Consider the following 24,519-nt stretch of genomic DNA (forward strand, 5'->3'; position numbering starts at 1 on the left):
ATCTCGCAGCGGCCAGCCTCTGGAAGGAGAACGTGGGGGCGGGGGACTGTTCATCAGGCTTCCCCAGTGGACCGCGTCAGGTCGTCGCGTCCGCTTTCTCTTCCTGTCCTTCCCCCGGGGCGGGGGTGGGGAGCGTTCACGTTTTGAGTCTTGATCAAGGCTCCATGCTCCCCTGATTCCCGTGGATGTCATTCTGGGCCCGAGGGACACGGCTTCTTCACCGAGGCTCGGGGAAGCAAATACCCAAGCGTGCTGAGAACACGGTGGGTTTTCACGGCTTGTCCTGCTTTTCGGACGGGCTTCTACGGTGGCTCAGCTGGTAAAGAATCCGCCTGCAATGCGGGAGACCTGGGTTCCATCCCTGGGTTGGGAAGATCCCCCTGGAGAAGGGAAAGGCCACCCACTCCAGTATTCTTGGGTTTCCCTGGTGGCTCAGCTAGTAAAGAATCTGTCTGCAAGGCAGGAGACGCCGGTTCGGTTCCTGGGTTGGGAAGATCCCCTGGAGAAGGGAACGGCTACCCACTCCAGTGTTCTGGCCTGGAGAATTCCATGGACTGTATAGTCCATGGGGTCGCAAAGAGTCGGACACGGCTGAGCGACTTTGACATTCACAGTGATTTACACTTTTTTTAGCTTATAATTCTGTTTAAAGTTGTTACGAAACATTGGCGATCCTCTCTGCCTCCTGCAGTATATCCTTGTAGCTTATTTATTTTATACGTAGTAGTTTGTATCTCTTAATGTAGTGGTATCTATCTCTTAATCCCCTTCCCCCGCATCCTGACCTTCCCCTGCACCCTTCCGCCAGTGCTAATCATGAGTTGGTTCTCTCGATCTGTGAGTCTGTTTCTTTTTGACATATTTATTCATTAACTAGTTTAGATTCTGCTTATAGGTGGTAACATGCTGTTTCCGTGTGATTTATTTCACTAGATGTAACACCCTCCGAGTGCATCTATGTTGTCGGAGGTTGCAAACACTTGCTCTTGATTATGGCCGAGTAATATTCCATTGTGGGTGTGTGTATTCAAATTATTTATGTGTAATTCTTCAAATACAGTGAAATGCTACATCATTCTGTGGTGTTTTTTTGATTCAGTTTCACATCTACCTACCTATCTATCTATCCACATGTCCATATTCTCTTTTCGTATTCCTTCCCACTATAGGTTACGGCAAGATACTGAATTTAGTCCCCTGGGCGATATGGTAGCTCCTTGTTTCTTATTTTATATACAGCAGGATGGATCTGTTAGTCCCGAGTTCCTCATCTTTCCCTGCTCCCCTTTCCCCTTGGGGAACCAAAACTTTGTTTGCTAAGTCTGTGAGTCTCTTTCTGTCTTGTAAATGCATCCATTTATCTCCTTTTTTTTTGAAGATTTCACATGGAAATCATACCATATGGTATTTGTCTTTCTCTTTCTCATCTGTTTCACTCGATGTGATCATCTCTAGGTTGGTTCATCTCGCTGCAAGTGGTATTCTTCATTCTTTTCATGGCTGAGTAATATTCCATTATATGTATATGTACCGCCTCTTTTTTACCCATTCCTTTACTGATGGACATTTAGGTTGCTTCCATTTCTTGGCTATTGTGATGAGTGCTTCAGTGAACATTGGGACACATGTATCTTTTAGAATGATGGTTTTCTCCAGATATATATGCCCAGGAGTGGGATTGCAGGACGATTCGGTAGCTCTATTTTTAGGTTTTTTTTTTTTTGAGGAACTCGCGTATTCTTGTCTGTGGTGGCTGCATCCATTTACATTCCCATCAGCTGCTGTGAGAGGGTATTCCTGTTCTTTTTGATTGTGTTTCCGTTGTTGAGAAACATAAAACGCATTGATAAACATACTCGCCATCTGACCAAGAAGTGTGGTAAGCCCCAAGGGCCAGAGCTTCCCCATCCTCCTGCAGCAGGAGGTTTTTCTGCCGTTTTCCTTCTTTCTGGGACCAAAATCTGAGTCTGTGCAGTTCATCTGGTTGGAGAAACAGCCCACGTCTGTTTCCACACACATCTCGTTTCTGTGCCCGTGTCGCTTGCTCCCTTCGACTGTTAAATCTGTCCTGTACGCCGATGTTTAACCATCCGCTGGGGGCCGTCTGTGGCTCCTAGAAGTGGTGATAGCATTAGTTGCTTAGTTGTGTCCAACTGCCTGCAACCCCATGGACTGTAGCCCGCCAGGCTCCTCTGTCCGCGGCATTCTGCAGGCACGAACGCTCGAGTGGGTTGCCATCCCCTTCTCCGAGGGCAGTCTTCCCAACCCAGGGATGGAACCCAGGCCTCCGTGTCGTAAGCAGATTCTTTTACCCTCAGGGCCACCAGCAAGGTCCCGTGGCTTCTAAGCACAGCTCAGTCAAAAAGCCACTGGGCTGAGCCCAAGTCAGTTGAGGTCTGATCCACGTTCCTCCGACGTCCCTTCCCCCGAGTTGAGCCCAGCTCACCAGGCTACGCGTTCTCTCTCGACAGTCTCTCCAAGCGAAAGGACAGCTTTCCTTTCCAGCGGCTTTGGGCAGCAAGGCTGAAACTGTTACCGAACCAAACCTGAGTCTTTCCCCCTGCTGCACGCAGTAAAGCTAGTCTGCAGACCGCAGGTCGTAGTGAAGAAAATGCAGTGTTTATTGGAGGCCCCAGGCAAGGAGGATGGTCAGTGTATGCTCAAAAGACCCTGAAACTCGCTGCTGGATTTTGGCAAAGCGTTTAAAATTTTTTTTTAAGTTTATTTATTAATGTTTGGCCGCACTGGGTCTCCTTTAGTGCATGCAGGTTGCTTCTGGGGGCAGCGAGCAGGGTCTGGTCTACCCGTGGTTTGCAGGCTTCTCATTGCCGTGGGTTCTCTTTGAAAGGTTGACGCTGAACCGTGAAAGATGCCGGGACCCTTGGCCTCCGGAGGAGACGAATTCAATCCGGGGCCCGTGACAAGGCTTGATTGCTCAGAGCTTCTGTGTAAATAAACTTTTATTAAAGTGTAAAAGAGATAGAGAAAGCTTCTGGCATAGACATCAGAAGGGGGCAGAGAGAGTGTCCCCCTGCTAGTCTTTAGCTGGATGTTACATAGCTACTAGCAGTCTGCTAATTAGAGAAAAGGGGGTGTCTCAAAACTCAGAGAGTGGCACCAGGCCCCTCATCCACAACCCGCATTTTCAGACAACATTGGCACCTGGTGAGTCATCCTGGGCCATTAAACGGTTGACATGGATCTTGAAGAAAGGCAGGTTTCCACGCAAATATATAGTTCCAGTAACATACATTAGGAAAGCAGTGTATGAGTAAAACGTACTGGTTTGTTGAGCCCTTATCGGTTCTGAGTCTTAGGCAGAACCTACTTGAAGACAGACAGAGTCTAGGGTAAATACACAGTTTGTTCACATAGCTTAAGAAAGCCATTTCCCTAGGAAAACGCATTGGTTTGCTCAAGGTTTGAGAAAAGTCAAGTTCAGGTGGAACCAGGTGTCATCTTGGCAACACAGAATTTTGAAAGAAACCTCCTTTTAATTTTGTTCAGAGAAGGGAAAAGGTATCTGACATTTGTCTCCTCCTGCCGCTTGAGACAGAGCGTCTGACGCTTGCAGCCTATTTCCTCCGTTTGGAGATCCCTGGCCGTCCCGCCTGTTACCCCCGCCTCTTGTGGACCGCGGGGCCTAGGATCCGGGGGCTTCAGTAGCTGCGGCCCGTGGGTTCAGCAACTGTGGCCTGCGGGCTTTAGTTGCTCCGAAGGGATCCTCCCGGGTCAGGGACCGAAGCCCTTGTCTCTTGCGTTTTTCCGGGAGGTGGCCTCTTTACCTCTGAGCCGCCAGGGAAGCCCCGGAAATGCATCTCGAAAGGCCCGGCGGTGGAGGGACATTCCGGGGCCTGCGGGCGGCCTGTGCACGGGGCCTCTGACGGACGGTGAGGTGACAGGGCCGGGTCACAGGGGTTGATGTTACCCGCCCTCGGGCAGCGGTAGGTCTGGGGGCTTGTGATCATCAAATAGGTAACTTCTTCATTTCTGATGGGAGTTTTAGCATCTGTGTGTGAGTCGCTCAGTCGTGTCCGACTCTCTGCGACCCCATGGACTATAGCCCGCCAGGCTCCTCTGTCCATGGGGATTCTCCAGGCAAGAATGCTGGAGTGGGTGACCATTCCCTTCTCCCGGGGGTCTTCCCGGTCCAGGGATCGAACCCACGTTTCCTGCATCGGCAGACAGATTCTTTACCAGTGAGCCATCAGCAAAGCTTGTTTCAGGAGTTACTTCTTCCTGAATTCTTTCTTTGAATTCCAAACGATGTTGGGACTTCCCTAACTCAGGCTACTTTTGGAGTCACGACTTGCCCCCCACTCGGGATGGGGGGCAGTCCTGGGCGGATTTGCAAAGAGACCCTGGTGGTCTTGGTCTTGGCTGCCCCGTGAGCAGTACCTGAACCTCTGAAAAGGTGGGGACCCTTCAAGCTTCTGAAACCCCTGCAAGCCATTGCTCTGACTGCTCATGTTCCTGGGTTCCCAGTGCAGGGCGGACCAACCCTGACGCTTAACTAGAATTCTTCTCGTTGGGAATGTGCAGCCCCGTGGGTCCCTATCCTGTAAATTCCTACAGAATTCAGACACGATGCTGGATGTTCTGCAGCTGTCTTGGGCCCCAGGACTGACTTTGTAGCTCTGCTCGGATGCACAAGCGCTTCTGTGCCTCTCACGTCCCGCAGACGCGTGGCTGGGACCTGGACGTGGTGGGGGGGCCCTGGCCACCTTCTGAGCTCTGGCGGCTGTGACCTTGTGGTCCCACGTGGGTGGGAGGCGTCTCCTGCTTGCCGACCAGTGGCTTCCAGGTGGAGCTAGTGGTAAAGAACCTGCCTGCCAATGCAGACACGCGGGTTCAATCCTTGGGTCGGGAAGATCCCCTGGAGGGGGGCACGGCTACCCACTCCAGTGTTGCCTGGAGGATGGATCCCACGGACAGGGAAGCCTGGCAGGCTACGGTCCATGGAGCTGCAATCAGAGTGAGTGACTAACACACTTTCATTCACATTTGGAGACCAAACATTGCTGATGGCTGGGACATTTCTTGTTTATTGCTGTGACAGGAGATGTTTTCATTTCACAGTAGAAACACGTAAACTATAATTATTCAGTTCAGTCGCTCAGTCGTATCCCGACTCTCTGCGACCCTGTGGACTGCAGCATGCCAGGCTTCCCTGTCCATCACCAACTCCAACTTGCTCAAAACCAACCAGCCTGCACCAACACCAGCTTGCTCAAAAGAATGTAATCATAAATATATATAAACATAAATATATGTATTTATATAAATATGTATACTTTTATATTCTATGATTGTATTCTTTTTTATAGTCAGTTATTTATCATCTATGTATTATATATGTGTCATCTATCCACATTTTTATCATCTACATATTAGTAGATCTGTCATCTATGCATATATCTCTTTTCTATTTACTGAACATCTGTTTACCTTTTTATCATTTGTATCTAATGTCTGTATCATCTATGTATTTCTGTGTCTGTGTATCTGTGATCTGTCAGTTTATCATGTATCTCTTTGTATCTGTCATCTTTCTACGTATCTGTTCGTTGTCATCTATATTGTTCAGTTGCTCATTTGTGTCTGACTCTGTGACCCCATGGATGGCAGCACGCCAGGCTTCTGTGTCCTTCACCATCTTCTGGAGTTCGCTCAGACTCGTGTCCATGGAGTCGGTGATGCCATCCAATGCCAATGTGTCATTTATATATTTATTATTAATTTATCTTTTATGTTTATCTATGTATTTTCTTCCTTGATGTCTTCCCTGGGGGCTCAGATGGTAAAGAATCTGCCTACAATGCAGGAGATCCAGGTTCAATCTCTGGGTCGGGGAAGGTCCCCTGGAGAAGGGAACGGCTACCCAGTCCTGTATTCGGGCCTGGAATTTCTGGACAGAGGAGCCTGGTGGGCTACAGTCCATGGGGTCACAGAGAGTCAGACATGATTGAGCAACTAACACATGGATGTATTTTATGTTGTCCATCAATCTGTCATCTCTCTGTTTATTTCCCTCACTCCATCCCTCTATCTATCTCTCCCTTCCTATCTGTCCCTTTGTCTCTGAGTTTGTCCATCCATCCATCCATGGATCTATATCTATCTATATCTGTCTGTCTATCCATTCATCTGTCTATCTAATTATCTCCACCATCCATCCATCCATCCATCCATCCATCCATCCATCCATCCTTTCATCCATACATCCATCCATCCATCCTGCACTTTAATGGTTAACCTGAAGGCATGTTGAGTAGCTTTGATTTTTCCTGCAGGAAGTTGAATGAACTCATACGTTTCTCCTTAAAAGAAAGCTGTCATTGGTTCACCTGTCACGGGATTACACATTTCCCTGCTGCGTAAGACGGTTTGGCAGGAACCATGGGTATCCTAGAGTCCACTCTGCTCGTGTGCCCGGGAACCGCGGAGGACTTGGCATTTCAAGCTTTGCACCCAGAGGAGTTGGGGGTGGGTGGGTGTCGATCCCTCTGAGCCCAGTGCCCGGTTCCCTGTCTCCTAGGCTGGTGTGGCGTCCCCTCTTTCACACACGCTTGGCCAGACAGCACAGAGCACCCGTCAGGGCCAGGGCAGCTGACCCCGGAGCCGGCAGTCTGAAGTGGACGCTAAGGCAGGGCCCCCTACAGTGGGGCTGACTGCACATGAGCCTGCCTGGGGGAGTGTGGGATCTCAGAGGAGGAGCCCATTCCTGGGCTGTGGGTGGTGAAGCTCAGATGATGAAGGTCTCCAGGTGGGGCTCAGACAACGGGGGTCTCCAGGCGGGGATCAGATGATGAGGGTCTCCAGGCGGGGCTCAGATGATGAGGGTCTCCAGGCGGAGCTCAGACGATGAGGGTCTCCAGGCGGGGCTCAGATGATGAGGGTCTCCAGGCGGGGCTCAGATGATGGGGGTCTCCAGGCGGGGCTCAGACGATGGGGGTCTCCAGGCGGAGCTCAGACGATGGGGGTCTCCAGGCGGGGCTCAGATGATGAGGGTCTCCAGGCGGAGCTCAGACGATGGGGGTCTCCAGGCGGGGCTCAGATGATGGGGGTCTCCAGACGGGGCTCAGACGATGAGGGTCTCCAGGTGGAGCTCAGACGATGGGGGTCTCCAGGCGGAGCTCAGATGATGGGGGTCTCCAGGCGGAGCTCAGACGATGAGGGTCTCCAGGTGGAGCTCAGACGATGGGGGTCTCCAGGCGGGGCTCAGATGATGGGGGTCTCCAGGCGGGGCTCAGATGATGAGGGTCTCCAGACGGGGCTCAGACGATGAGGGTCTCCAGGTGGAGCTCAGACGATGGGGGTCTCCAGGCGGAGCTCAGATGATGGGGGTCTCCAGGCGGAGCTCAGACGATGAGGGTCTCCAGGTGGAGCTCAGACGATGGGGGTCTCCAGGCGGGGCTCAGATGATGGGGGTCTGCAGGCGGGGCTCAGATGATGAGGGTCTCCAGGCGGGGCTCAGATGATGAGGGTCTCCAGGCGGGGCTCAGATGATGGGGGTCTCCAGGCGGGGCTCAGATGATGGGGGTCTCCAGGCGGGGCTCAGATGATGGGGGTCTCCAGGCGGGGCTCAGATGATGGGGGTCTCCAGGCGGGGCTCAGATGATGAGGGTCTCCAGGCGGGGCTCAGATGATGAGGGTCTCCAGGCGGGGCTCAGATGATGAGGGTCTCCAGGCGGGGCTCAGATGATGGGGGTGTGCAGGCGGGGCTCAGATGATGAGGGTCTCCAGGCGGGGCTCAGATGATGGGGGTCTGCAGACGGGGCTCAGATGATGGGGGTGTGCAGGCGGGGCTCAGATGATGAGGGTCTCCAGGCGGGGCTCAGATGATGAGGGTCTGCAGGCGGGGCTCAGATGATGGGGGTCTGCAGGCGGGGCTCAGATGATGGGGGTCTCCAGGCGGGGCTCAGATGATGGGGGTGTGCAGGCGGGGCTCAGATGATGGGGGTCTCCAGGCGGGGCTCAGATGATGGGGGTCTCCAGGCGGGGCTCAGATGATGAGGGTCTCCAGGCGGGGCTCAGATGATGGGGGTCTCCAGGCGGGGCTCAGATGATGAGGGTCTGCAGGCGGGGCTCAGATGATGGGGGTCTCCAGGCGGGGCTCAGACGATGAGGGTCTCCAGGCGGGGCTCAGACGATGGGGGTCTCCAGGTGGGGCTCAGATGATGATGGTCTGCAGGCGGGGCTCAGATGATGAGGGTCTGCAGGCGGGGCTCAGATGATGAGGGTCTGCAGGCGGGGCTCAGATGATGAGGGTCTCCAGGCAGGGCTCAGATGATGAGGGTCTCCAGGCGGGGCTCAGATGATGAGGGTCTCCAGGTGGGGCTCAGATGATGGGGGTCTCCAGGCGGGGCTCAGATGATGGGGATCTGCAGGCGGGGCTCAGATGATGGGGGTCTCCAGGCGGGGCTCAGATGATGGGGTCTCCATGTGGGGCTCAGATGATGAGGGTCTCCAGGTGGGGGTCCTCCAGGCGGGACTCAGATGATGAGGGGGTCTCTAGGCGGGGCTCAGATGATGAGGGTCTCCAGGTGGGGCTCAGATGATGAGGGTCTCCAGGCGGGGCTCAGATGATGGGGGTCTCCAGGCGGGACTCAGATGATGAGGGTCTGCAGGCGGGGCTCAGACGATGGGGGTCTCCAGGCGGGGCTCAGATGATGGGGTCTCCAGGCGGGGCTCAGATGATGGGGGGTGCAGGCGGGGCTCAGATGATGAGGGTCTCCAGGCGGGGTCTCAGATGATGGGGGTCTCCAGGCGGGGCTCAGATGATGAGGGTCCCAGGCTGGGACTCAGATGATGGGGTCTCCTAGGCGTGGCTAGTGGTGAGTGTCTGCAGGGGGCGCAGATCGTGGCGTCCATCGGGTTGTGCTCAGATCGTGTCATGGAGTCCGTGATGCCATCCATGCCAGTGTGTCATTTATATATTTATTATTAATTATCTTTGTTTTCTATGTATTTCTTCCTTGATATTTGGGGCTTAGACGGTAAAGAATTGGCTACAGATGCAGAGATCCAGGTTCATTTGGGTCGGGAAGGTCCCCGGAGAGGGAACGCTACCCAGTCCTGTATTCGAGGCCTGGAATTTCTGGCAGGAGCTGGTGGCTCAGTCAATGGGGTCACAGGAGTCAGACATGATTGAGCAACAAACTGGATGTATTTTAGTTGTCCATCAATCGTGTCATTCTCTGTTTATTTCCTCACGCATCCTCTATCGTATGGTCCTTCCTATCTGTCCTTGTCTTGAGTTGTCCACATCCACCATGGATCTAGGGTATCTTCCTATGGATCTGTGCGGCTATCATCATCTGTCTATCTAATTGATGGTCCCATCCAGTGCCGGCGCTCCAGCCATGCATCCATCATCCATGCTTTAGCAGCATCACCATCCATCTGCAGGGTTACCTGAGGCTGTGAGGCTTGCTGCAGGATGAATGATGGTTCTCCTAAAGTAGGGCTCAGTCACTGTAGGGATCACATTTCCACTGCTGGTGGGGTTGGCAGGAATGGGGTATCTAGAGTCATGTGGGGCGGTACCGCGGAGGCTTGGCATTTCAAGCTTGCACCCAGAATTGGAGTGGTGGGTTCATCCTCTAGGCCAGGCCGGCCCTGTCTCAGGCTGAGTGTGGGTCCTCTTCACACCGCTTGGCAGACAGCACAGAGCACCCCTCAGGGCCAGGAGCTACCCGGAGCCGGCATCGAAGTGGACGCTAAGGCAGGGCCCCCACAGTGGGTGACGCACAGAGCCTGCCTGAGGGCAGTGCGGGGATCTCAGAGAGAGGAGCCATTCCTCCAGGCGCCGGGAGCTCAGATGATGAGGGTCTCCAGGCGGGGCTCAGATGATGGGGGTCTCCAGGCGGGGCTCAGATGATGAGGGTCTCCAGGTGGGGCTCAGATGATGGGGGTCTCCAGGCGGGGCTCAGATGATGGGGGTCTCCAGGCGGGGCTCAGATGATGAGGGTCTCCAGGTGGGGCTCAGATGATGAGGGTCTCCAGCTGGGGCTCAGATGATGGGGTCTCCAGGCGGGGCTCAGATGATGGGGGTCTGCCAGGCGGGGCTCAGATGATGAGGGTCTCCAGGCGGGGCTCAGATGATGGGGGTCTCCAGGCGGGGCTCAGACGACGGGGGTCTCTGACGATGAGGGTGTCCAGGTGGGGCTCAGACGATGGGGGTCTCCAGGCGGGGCTCAGACGATGGGGGTCTCCAGGCGGGGCTCAGACGATGGGGGTCTCCAGGCGGGGCTCAGACGATGGGGGTCTCCAGGCGGGGCTCAGACGATGGGGGTCTCCAGGCGGGGCTCAGATGATGGGGGTCTCCAGGCGGGGCTCAGATGATGGGGTCTCCAGGCGGGGCTCAGATGATGAGGGTCTCCAGGCGGGGCTCAGATGATGGGGGTCTCCAGGCGGGGCTAAGACGATGGGGGTCTCTGATGATGGGGGTCTCCAGGCGGGGCTAAGACGATGGGGGTCTCTGATGATGGGGGTCTCCAGGCGGGGCTAAGACGATGGGGGTCTCCAGGCGGGGCTCAGATGATGGGGGTCTCCAGGCGGGGCTCAGATGATGGGGGTCTCCAGGCGGGGCTCAGATGATGAGGGGTCTCCAGGCGGGGCTCAGATGATGGGGGTCTCCAGGCGGGGCTAAGACGATGGGGGTCTCCAGGCGGGGCTCAGATGATGAGGGTCTCCAGGTGGGACTCAGATGATGGGGGTCTCCAGGCGGGGCTCAGATGATGGGGGTCTCCAGGCGGGGCTCAGATGATGAGGGTCTCCAGGTGGGACTCAGATGATGAGGGTCTCCAGGCGGGGCTCAGATGATGAGGGTCTCCAGGCGGGGCTCAGATGATGGGGGTCTGCAGGACGGGGCTCAGATGATGAGGGTCTCCAGGCGGGGCTCAGATGATGAGGGTTTCCAGGCGGGGCTCAGATGATGAGGGTCTCCAGGCGGGGCTCAGATGATGGGGATCTGCAGGCGGGGCTCAGATGATGGGGGTCTCCAGGTGGGGCTCAGATGATGAGGGTCTCCAGGCGGGGCTCAGATGATGAGGGTTTCCAGGCGGGGCTCAGATGATGAGGGTCTCCAGGCGGGGCTCAGATGATGGGGGTCTCCAGGCGGGGCTCAGATGATGAGGGTCTCCAGGCGGGGCTCAGATGATGAGGGTCTCCAGGCGGGGCTCAGATGATGAGGGTCTCTAGGCGGGGCTCAGATGATGGGGGTCTCCAGGCGGGGCTCAGACGATGGGGGTCTGCAGGCGGGGCTCAGATGATGGGGGTTTCCAGGCGGGGCTCAGATGATGAGGGTCTGCAGGCGGGGCTCAGATGATGAGGGTCTCCAGGCGGGGCTCAGATGATGAGGATCTCCAGGCGGGGCTCAGACGACGGGGGTCTGCAGGCGGGGCTCAGACGACGGGGGTCTCCAGGCGGGGCTCTGATGATGGGGATCTCCAGGCGGGGCTCAGACGACGGGGGTCTGCAGGCGGGGCTCAGACGACGGGGGTCTCCAGGCGGGGCTCAGACGATGGGGATCTCCAGGCGGGGCTCAGACGATGGGGGTCTCCAGGCGGGGCTCAGATGATGGGGGTCTCCAGACGGGGCTCAGACGATGGGGATCTCCAGGCGGGGCTCAGACGATGAGGATCTCCAGGCGGGGCTCAGACGATGAGGATCTCCAGGCGGGGCTCAGATGATGGGGGTCTCCAGGCGGGGCTCAGATGATGGGGGTCTCCAGGCGGGGCTCAGATGATGAGGGTTTCCAGGCGGGGCTCAGATGATGGGGGTCTCCAGGCGGGGCTCAGATGATTGGGGTCTCCAGGCGGGGCTCAGATGATGAGGGTTTCCAGGCGGGGCTCAGATGATGGGGGTCTCCAGGCGGGGCTCAGATGATGGGGGTCTCCAGGTGGGACTCAGATGATGAGTGTCTCCAGGCGGGGCTCAGATGATGAGGGTCTCCAAGTGGGGCTCAGATGATGGGGGTGTGCAGGCGGGGCTCAGATGATGAGGGTCTCCAGGTGGGGCTCAGATGATGAGGGTGTCCAGGCGGGGCTCAGATGATGAGGGTCTCCAGGCGGGGCTCAGATGATGGGGGTCTGCAGGCGGGGCTCAGATGATGGGGGTCTCCAGGCGGGGCTCAGATGATGGGAGTCTCCAGGCGGGGCTCAGATGATGAGGGTTTCCAGGCGGGGCTCAGATGATGGGGGTCTCCAGGCGGGGCTCAGATGATTGGGGTCTCCAGGCGGGGCTCAGATGATGAGGGTTTCCAGGCGGGGCTCAGATGATGGGGGTCTCCAGGCGGGGCTCAGATGATGGGGGTGTGCAGGTGGGACTCAGATGATGGGTGTCTCCAGGCGGGGCTCAGATGATGAGGGTCTCCAAGTGGGGCTCAGATGATGGGGGTGTGCAGGCGGGGCTCAGATGATGAGGGTCTCCAGGTGGGGCTCAGATGATGAGGGGTCTGCAGGCGGGGCTCAGATGATGAGGGTCTCCAGGCGGGGCTCAGATGATGGGGGTCTGCAGGCGGGGCTCAGATGATGGGGGTCTCCAGGTGGGGCTCAGATGATGAGGGTCTCCAGGCGGGGCTCAGATGATGAGGGTCTCCAGGCGGGGCTCAGATGATGAGGGTCTCCAGGCGGGGCTCAGATGATGGGGATCTGCAGGCGGGGCTCAGATGATGGGGGTCTCCAGGTGGGGCTCAGATGATGAGGGTCTCCAGGCGGGGCTCAGATGATGAGGGTTTCCAGGCGGGGCTCAGATGATGAGGGTCTCCAGGCGGGGCTCAGATGATGGGGGTCTCCAGGCGGGGCTCAGATGATGAGGGTCTCCAGGCGGGGCTCAGATGATGAGGGTCTCCAGGCGGGGCTCAGATGATGAGGGTCTCTAGGCGGGGCTCAGATGATGGGGGTCTCCAGGCGGGGCTCAGACGATGGGGGTCTGCAGGCGGGGCTCAGATGATGGGGGTTTCCAGGCGGGGCTCAGATGATGAGGGTCTGCAGGCGGGGCTCAGATGATGAGGGTCTCCAGGCGGGGCTCAGATGATGGGGGTCTCTAGGCAGGACTCAGATGATGAGGGGGTCTCTAGACGGGGCTCAGATGATGAGAGTCTGCAGGCGGGGCTCAGATGATGGGGGTCTTCAGGTGGAGCCAGATGATGACAGGGTCTCCATGTGGGGCTCAGATGAGGATCTCCAGGTGGGACTCAGAGCGGGGTCTCCAGATAGGGCTCAGGTGATGAGGGTCTCTGCATGGCATTCAGCTTAAGGGGGGTCTCCAGCTTGTTCCCATTTGAGATTCTCCAGGTGGCAGAATGTCGTGTGTGAGGAGCAGCTCTCGGAAGCAGTAACTGGGTCACCTCCCTTCCCGCTGGCATCTAGGATCTCATGCCTGGGACCCGGTAGCCAGCCCACACGGTGTGTGTCCAGAATGTCCGGGGCTGCTGCACCGTGTTCGGCCTCGGGAAGGAGCCCGGCCTGGGATCCCAGAGAGGGTGTGGGTGTGGCGCCCGAGCCAGCAGCAAGTTTTTGTGCCCGGCATCTCGCAGGAGGGGTGCCCCTGGGAAGCGCTGGGGGTATCCCTGCCTGGTTTTGACCTGATCAGCCTAGTGAGGGATTGGCGTGTGTTGGGGGTGGGAAGGCGGGATAACGGGGGGAACACAGCGTAGTCATGGGTGATGGCAAGTAGGTAGGCATCTGCTGACGGCTCAAGAGAAGACCTCCCAGGTAGCCCCCAGCCCTGCGTTTCCTCCTTCACCTCCCGCCTCCCCAGGTCCACACTTCCAGCTGAGACGGTGTGAGCTTGCTCTGGACCGAGTCTCTGTATCCCCCCCAGAATTCATATGTGGAAGCCCTGACCCCCGAAGGGGATGTAGTTGGACTCTGGAGGGGCATCTTTGGGAGGTGATGAGGGTTAGATGAATCCATGAGGGTGGGGTGCCCATGATGGGATGAGTGTCCTTGTGAGAGGGGGGAAGGGAAGCCACAGCTTCCTTCTCTACATCACACGAGGATACAGCAAGTGTGCACGTGTGCGGGCCAGGAGGAGAGCTTTGCCTCCTGGCAAGGAACCTACCCTCACCGTGATCTCAGACCCAGAGCCTCCAAGACTCTGAGAATCACGCCTGTGGCTTAAAGCACCTAGTTTGGGTAACTTCGTTATAGCAACCAGTATTTGCCTCGTTGCAAGAAACCCCCCCCTCAAAAAAAACCCCCCAAAACAGAAGCAGTATTGTAACAAACTCAATAAGCACTATAAAAATGGCCCCACCTAAAAAAATTGAAATTAGTAGCCTTTGAGTTAACTGGATTATCTGCCATAATGTAGGTGGGCCTCGTCACATCACTTGATGATCTCAGTTTGAAAACAGACCGAGGTTCCCTAAAGAAGTGGGAATTCTGCCTTCCAATGATCTTGGGACTTGAGCTGTTCTTCGGTCTCCAGCCTGCTGTCCTTGTTGCTCAGTTGCTTGATCCTGTCCGACTGTTTGTGACCCCATGGGCTGCAGCACCCCAGGCCTCCCTGTCTATCACCAACTTCCAGAGTTTACTCAAACCCATGTCCATCGAGTCGGTGACGCCATCCAACCATCTCATCCTCCGTCGTCCCCTTCTCCTCCTGCCTTCAACCTTTCCCAGCATCAGGGTCTTTTCCAATGAGTCAGCTCTTTGCTTGAGGTGGCCAAAGGATTGCAGCTTCAGCTTGAACATCAGTCCTTCCAATGAACGCCCAGTGTTGACTTCCCTTAGGATTACTGACAGATAACCCATCCATTAAATCGTACAGTTCAGTACAGTTTTCTGGGGACCCTGCCATCTGCTCCTTCAGCTTATGGTTGTGTTCCCCCCAAAAGCAAGTTTGCTGCTCTCTTGGAATATCCTGAGGAGTTGGGTTTATTTAGGGTTTAAAAAATATGCCTGAGATGTATTCATTACAAAAGAATTCTGAAGAGTGCCTGTTCCTTTGGTGTTACGTGGTGTATGGCTAAGACGGTTGCAGAATTTGCCTGTAGACACTCCCGCTGACACTTTTTTTGCTCTCCTCTGTTCATTTGGAAGATGGGGATGGACATCAATGAACCCTGTCCTTGGGGTGTCCGGGGAGACGTGGGTCTGTTGATAAAACTCACTGGAAAATGTGACATGTATAACAACAGATTGACACTATCATTCCTCAGACCACTGCTCACGGCGCCGAGTAACTTAAAAAAAATTTTGATATTCAATTTAATGTTATTATTTTTTAATTGGGGTATGCTTGCTTCACATATTGTATTCGTTTCTACTGTACAATGAACCGAAATTCATCTCAAAACAACAATGAGGTACCACCTCATACGGGTCGGAATGGCCATCATCAAAAATATCTACAAACAATAAATGCTGGAGACGGTGTGGAGAAAAGGGACCCCTCCTATACTGTTGGTGGGAATGTAAATGGATGCAGCCTCAACAGCATGGAGGTTCCTTAGAAAACTAAAAACAGTTCTACCATGTGATTCAGCAGTCCCACTCCTAGGCACATAGCCAGACAAAACCGTCATTTAAAAAGATAGACACACCCCAGTGCTCACAGCAGCAGTATTCTACAATAGCTGGGACATAGAAGCAACCTAGACGTCCGTCGACAGATGGATGGATAAAAACGTGGTACATACACACAGCGGAATATTACTCACCCGTGAAAAAGGATGAAATTGGGTCATTGGTAGAGACGTGTGAGGTCTTATGTTAAAAGGTAACTTTTTAACGTAAGGTCTGGACAGCTCTGTGGGGTGGCTTCCTCTTCTGCCAGCCTCCTTTGAGGACTGATGGTAGATGATGTGATCTAACCGTGTCCTAAGCCTTCCCATCCCTGCCCCGCTTTGCTCTCCCGCCTTAATGCCTGTAGATCATTCTGTCCCGGGAATGAATGACCGTCGTGTTCCTCTTCCGTGGTCACCAGATGGGCTACTGGCGGGTACCGTGTCCGAAGTGGACACTTGATCGTTCAAGTCCGCTTCCCATGATGCAGCTGTCAGGAGATTCTCCGTAGTGAGACGTGTAAGCGTCTTAATTACCGTGGTTTACCGACACAGCCTTTCTTTGTGATGGTGTGATTCAGGAAAACAGAATGCTGCGGCCAGTTGAGTTAGGAGGGACAGATATGCATCACTTTAACATGATTTCCTCTCAATTTGGAGGACTCTTCAGACAGAACTGGCAACGCACTCCAGTATTCCTGCCTGGAGAGTCCCCTGGACAGAGGAGCCTGGCGCGCTACAGTCCATGGGGTGGCAGAGAGTCAGACACGCCTGAGAGCTCATCACATGATACACACTTGCATAATAAAGTGGACAGTGTTGGTAGCAGCGCCAGGAAAGGGTGGGGAGTATAGGTTATTACTCATTTGTGAGGAGAATGCCAGAATTTCCGAGTGCCCACTCACCCCCTGTTACTCATGATTAAACACGGCGTTTCCCCCATTTTACACCGAGACTCTATTCACCATACAATGCACCCTTTCTACGGCACAATTCAGCGGTCCTTAGGGTATTTGCAGGGTTGGACAAACACCGCCACTATCTCATCTTTGAACTTCTTTTTATCACCTCCTTTCCAGGTGGCTCAGTGGTGAGGAATCTTTGCAATGCAGGAGACGCCATCCATCCATCCATCCATCCATCCATCCATCCATCCATCCATCCATCATCCATCCACCCATCCATGCATCCAATGATCCACCCATCACCCATCCATCCATCTATAATACACCATCTATTATCCACCTATCATCCACCCACTCATCCACCCATCATCCATCCATATCATGCATACATCATCCATCCGTCCATCCATCCGTCCATCCATCATCCATCCATCCATCCATCCATCCATCCATCTACCCACCCATCCATCTATCCATCCATCCATCCATCCATCCATCATCCATCTATATCATGCATCCATCATCCATCATCCATCTGTCCATCCATCTACCCACCCATCCATCCATCCATCCATCCATCCATACATCCATCATCCTTCCATCCATCCATCATCCATCTGTCATCCATCATTGATCATCTATCCGTCCATCATCCATGTATTATCCATGCACCCACCCACCCATCCAACCAACATCCATCCGTCCACCCATCCATCCATCCATCCAACATCCATCCATCTACCCATCCATCCATCCATCCATCCATCCATCCATCCAACACCCATCCATCCACCGACCCATCATCAATCCACCCATCATCCCTCCATCAATCCATCCACACCTGGGCTATCCTCACTTTTCTGGCTATTGTGAGTCAGGCTCCTCTGAATCAAGCTTCACCATGTGTATTTGAGCAGATGCATGTTTCCATTTCTCTGGGATGGACTGACACCTTGGTGTGGCACAGCTGGGCTCCTGCATCTCCATGTCAAACCTCTTGAAGAGCCGTCAGACTCTTTGCCAAAGCGGTCACTGCAGCTTACGCCCGCGTCAGCGTTGCAGGCGGGTTCTGATTTCTGCACCTCCTCACTAACTTTATACTCTTCCTCTCGCCCTCTCTTTCTTAGTCTCTCCTTTCCTTTCTTTCCCCTCTGTCCCTTTATTTTTTTTCTCCTCTCTCCCTTTCTTTCTTTACCTCTTTCTCCTTTTTCTCCTTTTTTCCTCTTTCTTCTTTCTCACTCCCCTTCCGTCTTCCCCTCTCCTTCCTCCACTTAATGTAGCAGCCGTCCTCACAGTTGTGAACCAGCAAGTCACCGTGGCTTCGATTTATGTTTTCCTGATGCTCTCCTGGAAGACTTCTGTTGTTGTTTCCCAGGGGAGCACAGGAGCAAAGATTTAAGGGGTGAAGCAGTGAATAGACGACCCGCGTGCTCTTGCAGAGAATTCACAGCGGCTTACACGTGTCTGCAGAAGATAGGAAATGCGGAACATAAATCAAAGTCCAGGAACCTCATAGATAACAGACGGGGAGGCGGTGTTCCCACTGCCCTGGGCTTTCAAAACCCCTGTATCTGGGGCCCACTTCTGTCTCGTGACAGCGAGGAGCCTCGGCCGGGTGTCCAGCCGCCGGTATTTGATAAAAAAGGGACGGGGCACGGAGTCAGCCCCCAATTCTAAAAGTAGCCACGAAGCTCGGGTCGTTTCAGCATAACTGGACAGGGGCCAAGATGGCCGAGTTCTTTGTTTTGAGGTTTTCTTTCTTTTAATTTCATGTGTTTGGGCATTTATTTTCTCTAGTTGTGGCGAGCGGGGGCTTCTCACTGCGGGGGCATCTCTTGTTGCAGAGCCTGGGTTCCAGGGCACGCAAGCTTCAGTAGTTTTGGTTCCCAGGCTCTAGATCTCAGGCTCAGGCTCAGGCTCTAGATCTCAGGCTAACTGGGCTTAGCTACTCCCTGGCATGTGGGATCCTCCTGGACCAGGGACTGAACCCGTGTGTCCTGAGTTGCAAGGCGGATTCTTTACCACTGAGCCACCAGGGAAGCCACATTTGCCTTATACTTTCAGTTCAGTTCAGTTCAGTTCAGTGCTCAGTCGTGTCCGACTCTTTGCGACCCCATGGACTGCAGCACGCCAGGCCTCCCTGTCCATCACCAACTCCCAGAGTTTACTCAAACTCATGTCCATCGAGTCGGTGATGCCATCCAACCATCTCATCCTCTGTCGTCCCCTTCTCCTCCTGCCCCCAGTCCCTCCCAGCATCAGGGTCTTTTCCAATGAATCAACTCTTCACATCAGGTGGCCAAAGTATTAGAGTTTCAGCTTCAGCATCAATTCTTCCAATGAATATTCAGCGTTGATTTCCTTTATGATGGACTGATCTGATCTCCTTGCTTTATACTTTAAGAAGGCTATAGTCTTTTTTTTTTTTTTTTTTAATGAAGGCATGAGTTTAGACTTTTTACAAAAAGTTCCTGGGAGTTCCCTGGCGGGTGGACCAGCGGTTAGGACTTGGTGCTCTCACTGCTGGGACCCCAAATTCCATCCCTGGGTCGGAAAGATCCCCTGGAAAAGGGAATGGCAACCCACTCCAGGATTCTTGCCTGGAGAATCCCATGGAGAGAGGAGCCTGGTGGGCTACAGTCCACGGGTCACAGAGAGTCGGACATGACTGAGCGAGTTCGAACATCCTTGTCCACATCTGTGTCTTATTGGGTCTCGGTGAATTTCTTGTTCATTTCTTTCTTTTCTCTTTTTGGGAGAGTTGTCAAATGTTTTCAAATTATTTTGCAAGAACTCTTTACAGACAAAGAACGTGGCACACTGTCTGTTTTTCCTTTTGCTGTCTTCTGAGGCCGTTTCGGTTCCATGGGATGAAGCGATCTTTTCGTGGTCCGGGGAATAGATGATTTCCTGCACAGTGTCTGCGTCTTGCTTAGAAAAGCCGTCCTTGCTTTCCTGGTTGTTCTTTCTCATCATTCGCGGAAAAACAGCCAGCGTCACCACTTCTTCTACTGTTTTATGACTCAATTGTCACACACACACCTTCCTCTTCTGTTACCGAAATCAAGTCTGTCTGTCCAATGCACAGTGAAGACGGACAAGCCAAAGTGTTAGAGTTTGGAGCAGAGAGCTTTCCTGCAGGGTCATGCAAGGAGGCAGGTGTCTGGTGCCCTCAAATCCTGAACCTTCTGAATGTTTCAGCAAAGCCTTTTTAAGGGTCAGGTGAGGAAGGGGCTGCACAGTTCTTGGTTCAGGAATCCATGTCCATGACGATGCTCCCCTTAACCTCCAATAACACAAGTGATTTTCTCTGTTCTTCAACCTCTCAGCTCTCCAGGAGTGGAAGCGTGTTATCCCCTTAAAGGTCAGATGTTGAGAATGGACTCTCCTGCCTATTTATAATGTTACTCTAAACCTCCAACCAAACAAAGGTTATTCTCTATTCTGCAACTTTTTTAGTCTCTCTGTGAATGCAAAAGGGTTATACTGGTAAAGATCTGAGGCTGAGGATATGTTTATTATGTTGTTCCTATGAACCTCCAAGAAGACAAATTTTAATTTTCTACTCTGCAACTTTTTATCTATGAATGTTATACCCTTAAAGGTCAGAGCCTAACATTGAACTATCCTGTCTATAATGTTACTATAAGTCTCCAAGCAAACAAAGGTTATTCTCTCTTCTGCAACTTTTTAAATCTCTCTGTGAGTGGAAAAGGGTTATGCCCTTAAAGATCAGACCCTGAGAGTGAACTGTCCTGTCTATTTCAGGCTCTGGGCAACATTCCTAAGTCAAAGCAAAAGAGTACAAAGGTGAAAATAAAAGGAACAGATCCAATATGGATGGTTTTGAGCAAGCTCCGGGAGATGGTGAAGGACTGGGGTCGCAAAGAGTCGGACGACTCCACCCAGCAACCGAACAACAGCCAGAGACGGGGTCAGATTTGCGCTTCCCTGTGACGTTAGGGGCGGCTCTCACGTGTCGCGAGCTGGGTGTACGGAGCCCTGGCATGTTGCTATTTTCCCGAGCTGCTGCCCATCCCCGAGCCGTGAGGTCAGCCCTCCGAGTTAGCCACTTGGAAGGGTGACCGCGGAGTGTCTAAACATAGCCCGCAAGGGACCGCGCGGCTTGCCCTGCAGACGCGGTGCCTTTGCCAGCCGTTTGTTTGCCAAGATCTGAGCAGCCTTTTTTTTTTTTTTAATTACTTTTTATGGATTGATTTACTTTTGGCTCTGCTGGGTTGCTCCACGTGGCTTTCTCTCGTTGCAGAGAGTGGGGGCTGGTGTCTGGTTGGAGGGTGTGGGCTTGTCATTGTGGGGACTTCCCGGTTTGAGGAAGCCGGGCTCTAGGACACACGGGCCTCAGGAGTTGCGGGTCCCGGGCCCTGGAGCCCAGCTGTTGCCCCTGTGGCGTGTGAGATCATCCCCAGATCAGGGGCTGGAACCCGCATCTCCTGCCCTGGCCGGACGGGTCGTTTTCCACCGAGCCACCCAGGAAGCCTTGGTTACAAATAGACCCTTACATTAACTCTCAATGGGTCAGAGACCTTAAAAGGGGGGTTTAAAAATACAAAGCTCTTGCAAGAATGCGTAGGGTTTAATCTTGGTAACGTCACGACGGCCCGTGGGGTCACAAAGAGTCAGACACGGCTTGGAGACCAAACAGCCTCAGTGGCAGGTGGCTGATACATTTTTCTGCATGGAGATGCAGCGCTGTTGCAAAGAGGCTTGGTTCTAAGTTGGCATCCGACCTGGCCTCTTCACAGCCGGTTCCTAGAAGTGACTCTGTGAGATCAAGCGATAGAATCACACGTCATTGGGGGTAGATGTTACATAATTTTCCCCGACGGGGACTGAGCCGTTTTGCACTCCCATGGGCGTGGTCCCCCTGGCCACACTAGAGAACATGATGTCTTTGAACTCTCACCAGCGTGCTGGCTCAGATGGTATCTTGCAGGTTTTGTTAGCTATCAACACATCCCTCACTAGGTGTAAAGTTGGACCTGTGTTTTGAAAGGGCCATTTCAGTATTTTTTTTTTTTTTCTGTTGTTATTTAATTCTTAAGCATTTAAATTTTTAAAAATGTATTTTTATTGTTTTAAAGCCTGTACTGTATTTGTTTGGGGCTTCCCTGATAGCTCAGTCGGTAAAGAATCCACTGGCAATGCAGGAGACCCTGATTTGATTCCTGGGTTGGGAAGATCCCCTGGAGAAGGGAAAGGCCACCCACTCCATGGGGTCGCAAAGAGTCTGGCACGACTGAGCGACTTTCACTTCACTTCACTGTATTTGTTATAATATTGTTTCTGTCTTAAGTTTTTTTTTTTTTAAGTGTTTACTGATTCTGTAAACCAGTATCCTTTCTGGGGCCTCCCCGATGCCTCCAGCATTAAAGAATAATGTGCAGATGTAAGAGATACGGGTTTGATCCCTACGTCAGGAAGATCCCCTGGAGGAGGCAGCCTAGTCCAGTATTTTTGCCTGGGAAATCCCGTGGACAGACGAGCCTGGAAGTTAGAGTCCACTGGGGTCACAAGTTTTTTTTAAAGTTTGTTTTTAAAGCTTTGTTGAATTTGTTGCAGTATTGTTTCTGTTTTAAGTTTTGGGGTCTTGACCCTAAGGCATGCGGGAGCTTAGCTCTCTGACCACGGATGCAATCCACAACCCGTGTCCTGGAAGGCGAAGGCTTAATCAACGGACCACCAGGGAAGTTTCTTAAATGTGTTTTTGTGTCAGCAAACGCCTTTGTCCTGCATCTCTGTAGAGTCCTTCATTTCTTGATTTTTTTCAGAACTCTTTGCATTTTAGGAAAAGAGTTCTTTGAATGCGATGGGAGTTGCAGACTTTGTCCCAGTTCATCGTATCCGTCTGACTTTGCTGATGGTGTTTTTGTAGAAATTTATTTTAAATAATTAATGTTGGGGGGCTGTGCTGCCAGGCATATGGGATCTTAGTTCCCTGACCAAGGATTGAAACTTTGTTCCCTGGAACGGAAGCACAGATTCTTAAGCGCTGGATCACCAGGGAAATCCTTTGGTGGAATTTTTTTTTTCCCCCAAAAATGCACAATTTGTGTGTGTGTGTGTGTGAAATTGGTGTTTTGCCTTAGAATTAGCAGAAGAGTTATTTGGTCTGAGGTTAAAGGTAAATTTGTGCGTTCTTTGAACATTCTCAGTGTTTAGTTTTTTTCCTCTTGGAGTTTATTTAGATGTGTATTAATGGATCTAATTTCATGTTTTCAAAGACTCTGTTTAGATGTCCTAACGGTATTTATTATGGCCTCCCTGGTGGATCAGTGGTAAGGAATCTGGCTGCAATGCAGGAGACACGGGTTTGATCCCTGCGTCAGGAAGCTTTCCTGGAGGAGGACAGGGCAACCCACGCCAGTATTCTTGCCTGGAGAATCCCATGGACAGAGGAGCCTGGAGGGCCGCAGTCCGTGGGGTCTCAAAGAGTCAGACACGACTTAGCAACTAACATACACAGCAATGGAGTCTAACTTTTTAAAAATGGTGACTGTGTTGCACTGCTTAAACTTATAAAAATATTGTAAATCAAGTACACTTCAATGAAGAAAAAGAATTTTGTAAAATAAACAAGACAGAGAACATACCAAATTCATGTTTGCTGTGTTGATCCAAAAGGAAATCAGTGAAACCAGCCCATCCTAAAGGAAATCAGTCCTGAATATTCACTGGAAGGACTGATGTTGAAGCTGAAACTCCAATACTTTGGCCACCTGATGCAAAGAGCTGACTCACTGGAAAAGACCCTGATGCTGGGAAAGATTGAGGGCTAGGAGGAGGAGAAGGGGACGACAGAGGATGAGATGGTTGGATGGCATCACCGACTCAATGGACATGAGTTTGAGTAAACTCCAGGAGTTGGTGATGGACAGGGAGGCCTGGCGTGCTGCAGTCCATGGGATCACAAAGAGTCGGACACGACTGAGCGACTGAACTGAACTGACCAGCGTTGATCCTGTAGTAAATCTCCTAGGACCAGCCACTTCCTACACGTAGCAACTCACTCACCTAGCAGCTAGCCGCTCAAATGCAAAGTGACCCGTCCGTCCAGGACTCAGCCCTACCCCTTCCTGGAAGGGGCTCCCAGACTCCGGGCCTCCATCCACCTGCACCCACCCCCCTCCCATGGACTGTAGCCCGCCAGGCTCCTCTGTCTGTGGGATTCTCCAGGCAAGAACACTGGAGTGGGTTGCCATGCCCTCCTCCAGGGGATCTTCCTGACCCAGGGATCAAACCCGGGTCTCCTGCATTGGCAGACGGGTTCTTTACCACTGTTATATATATATATATATATATATATATATATATATATATACACACACACATATATCTCCATGCACACACACACACACACATCTTGTTACGTGTTCTTTTCCGTGATGGTTTATCACAGGGTATTGAATACTGTTCCCTGCTCTATATAGTAGGACCTTGCTGTTTAGTCATCCTACATATAACAGTTTGCATCCTTGAAGCCCAAGCGGCCAACCCTTCCGTCCCCTACCCCGTCTCCCCCTCTAGACGATTCTACGCGTGTTCTCTCTGCCCGTGAGTGGGAAACAGAAAGCTTTAGGTTGAAACATCAACCTGTATTCTCACGTATTTGGATCCATGTTGGTTCACGGATAAAGCAGTCATAGCGTCCGTGGTTTTGGTGAGATAACTGCGTTTTTCATGCCATGTCCAAACGCTGTAGAAAAACGATGTGCAATACATTCACGGCACTCGGGTCTCCCAAGCGCCCTTGAGAAAGAAGGTGTGTACAGGTGTTAAGACCTCCAGGTTACAACACAGACAGCCTGATGCGAGAGGACTCATCCAGGACTCTCAATCCAGGGTCCTTGGCTACGTTGCTTATCTCAGCCTTTCTGCACGTCATGTTGGCGGCGTCTTCTTGCAGAGGTGTCTGTGGGGGTTGAGTAAGGCTTCGTGAGGTGGTTACACCAGGCTGTTGTCACGCATGTGGGCTGAGTCGCTCAGTCGTGTCCGACTCTTTGTAGACCCCCATGGACTGCAGCCTGCCAGGCTCCTCTGTCCATGGGATTCTCCAGGCAAGGATGCTGGAGTGGGTTG

At 52.8% G+C, this 24,519-nt stretch overlaps 1 protein-coding gene across 1 annotated transcript in view; it reads left to right on the forward strand.

Moving 5' to 3' along the window:
• The window catches only part of DHRSX (dehydrogenase/reductase X-linked), a 138,549-nt gene that overhangs the window by 17,879 nt on the left and 96,151 nt on the right, over positions 1-24,519 (forward strand). The gene's annotated exons all lie outside the window — the stretch shown is intronic.

Source organism: Odocoileus virginianus, unplaced genomic scaffold (assembly GCF_023699985.2).
Source record: "Odocoileus virginianus isolate 20LAN1187 ecotype Illinois unplaced genomic scaffold, Ovbor_1.2 Unplaced_Contig_6, whole genome shotgun sequence".
NCBI lineage: Eukaryota > Metazoa > Chordata > Mammalia > Artiodactyla > Cervidae > Odocoileus > Odocoileus virginianus.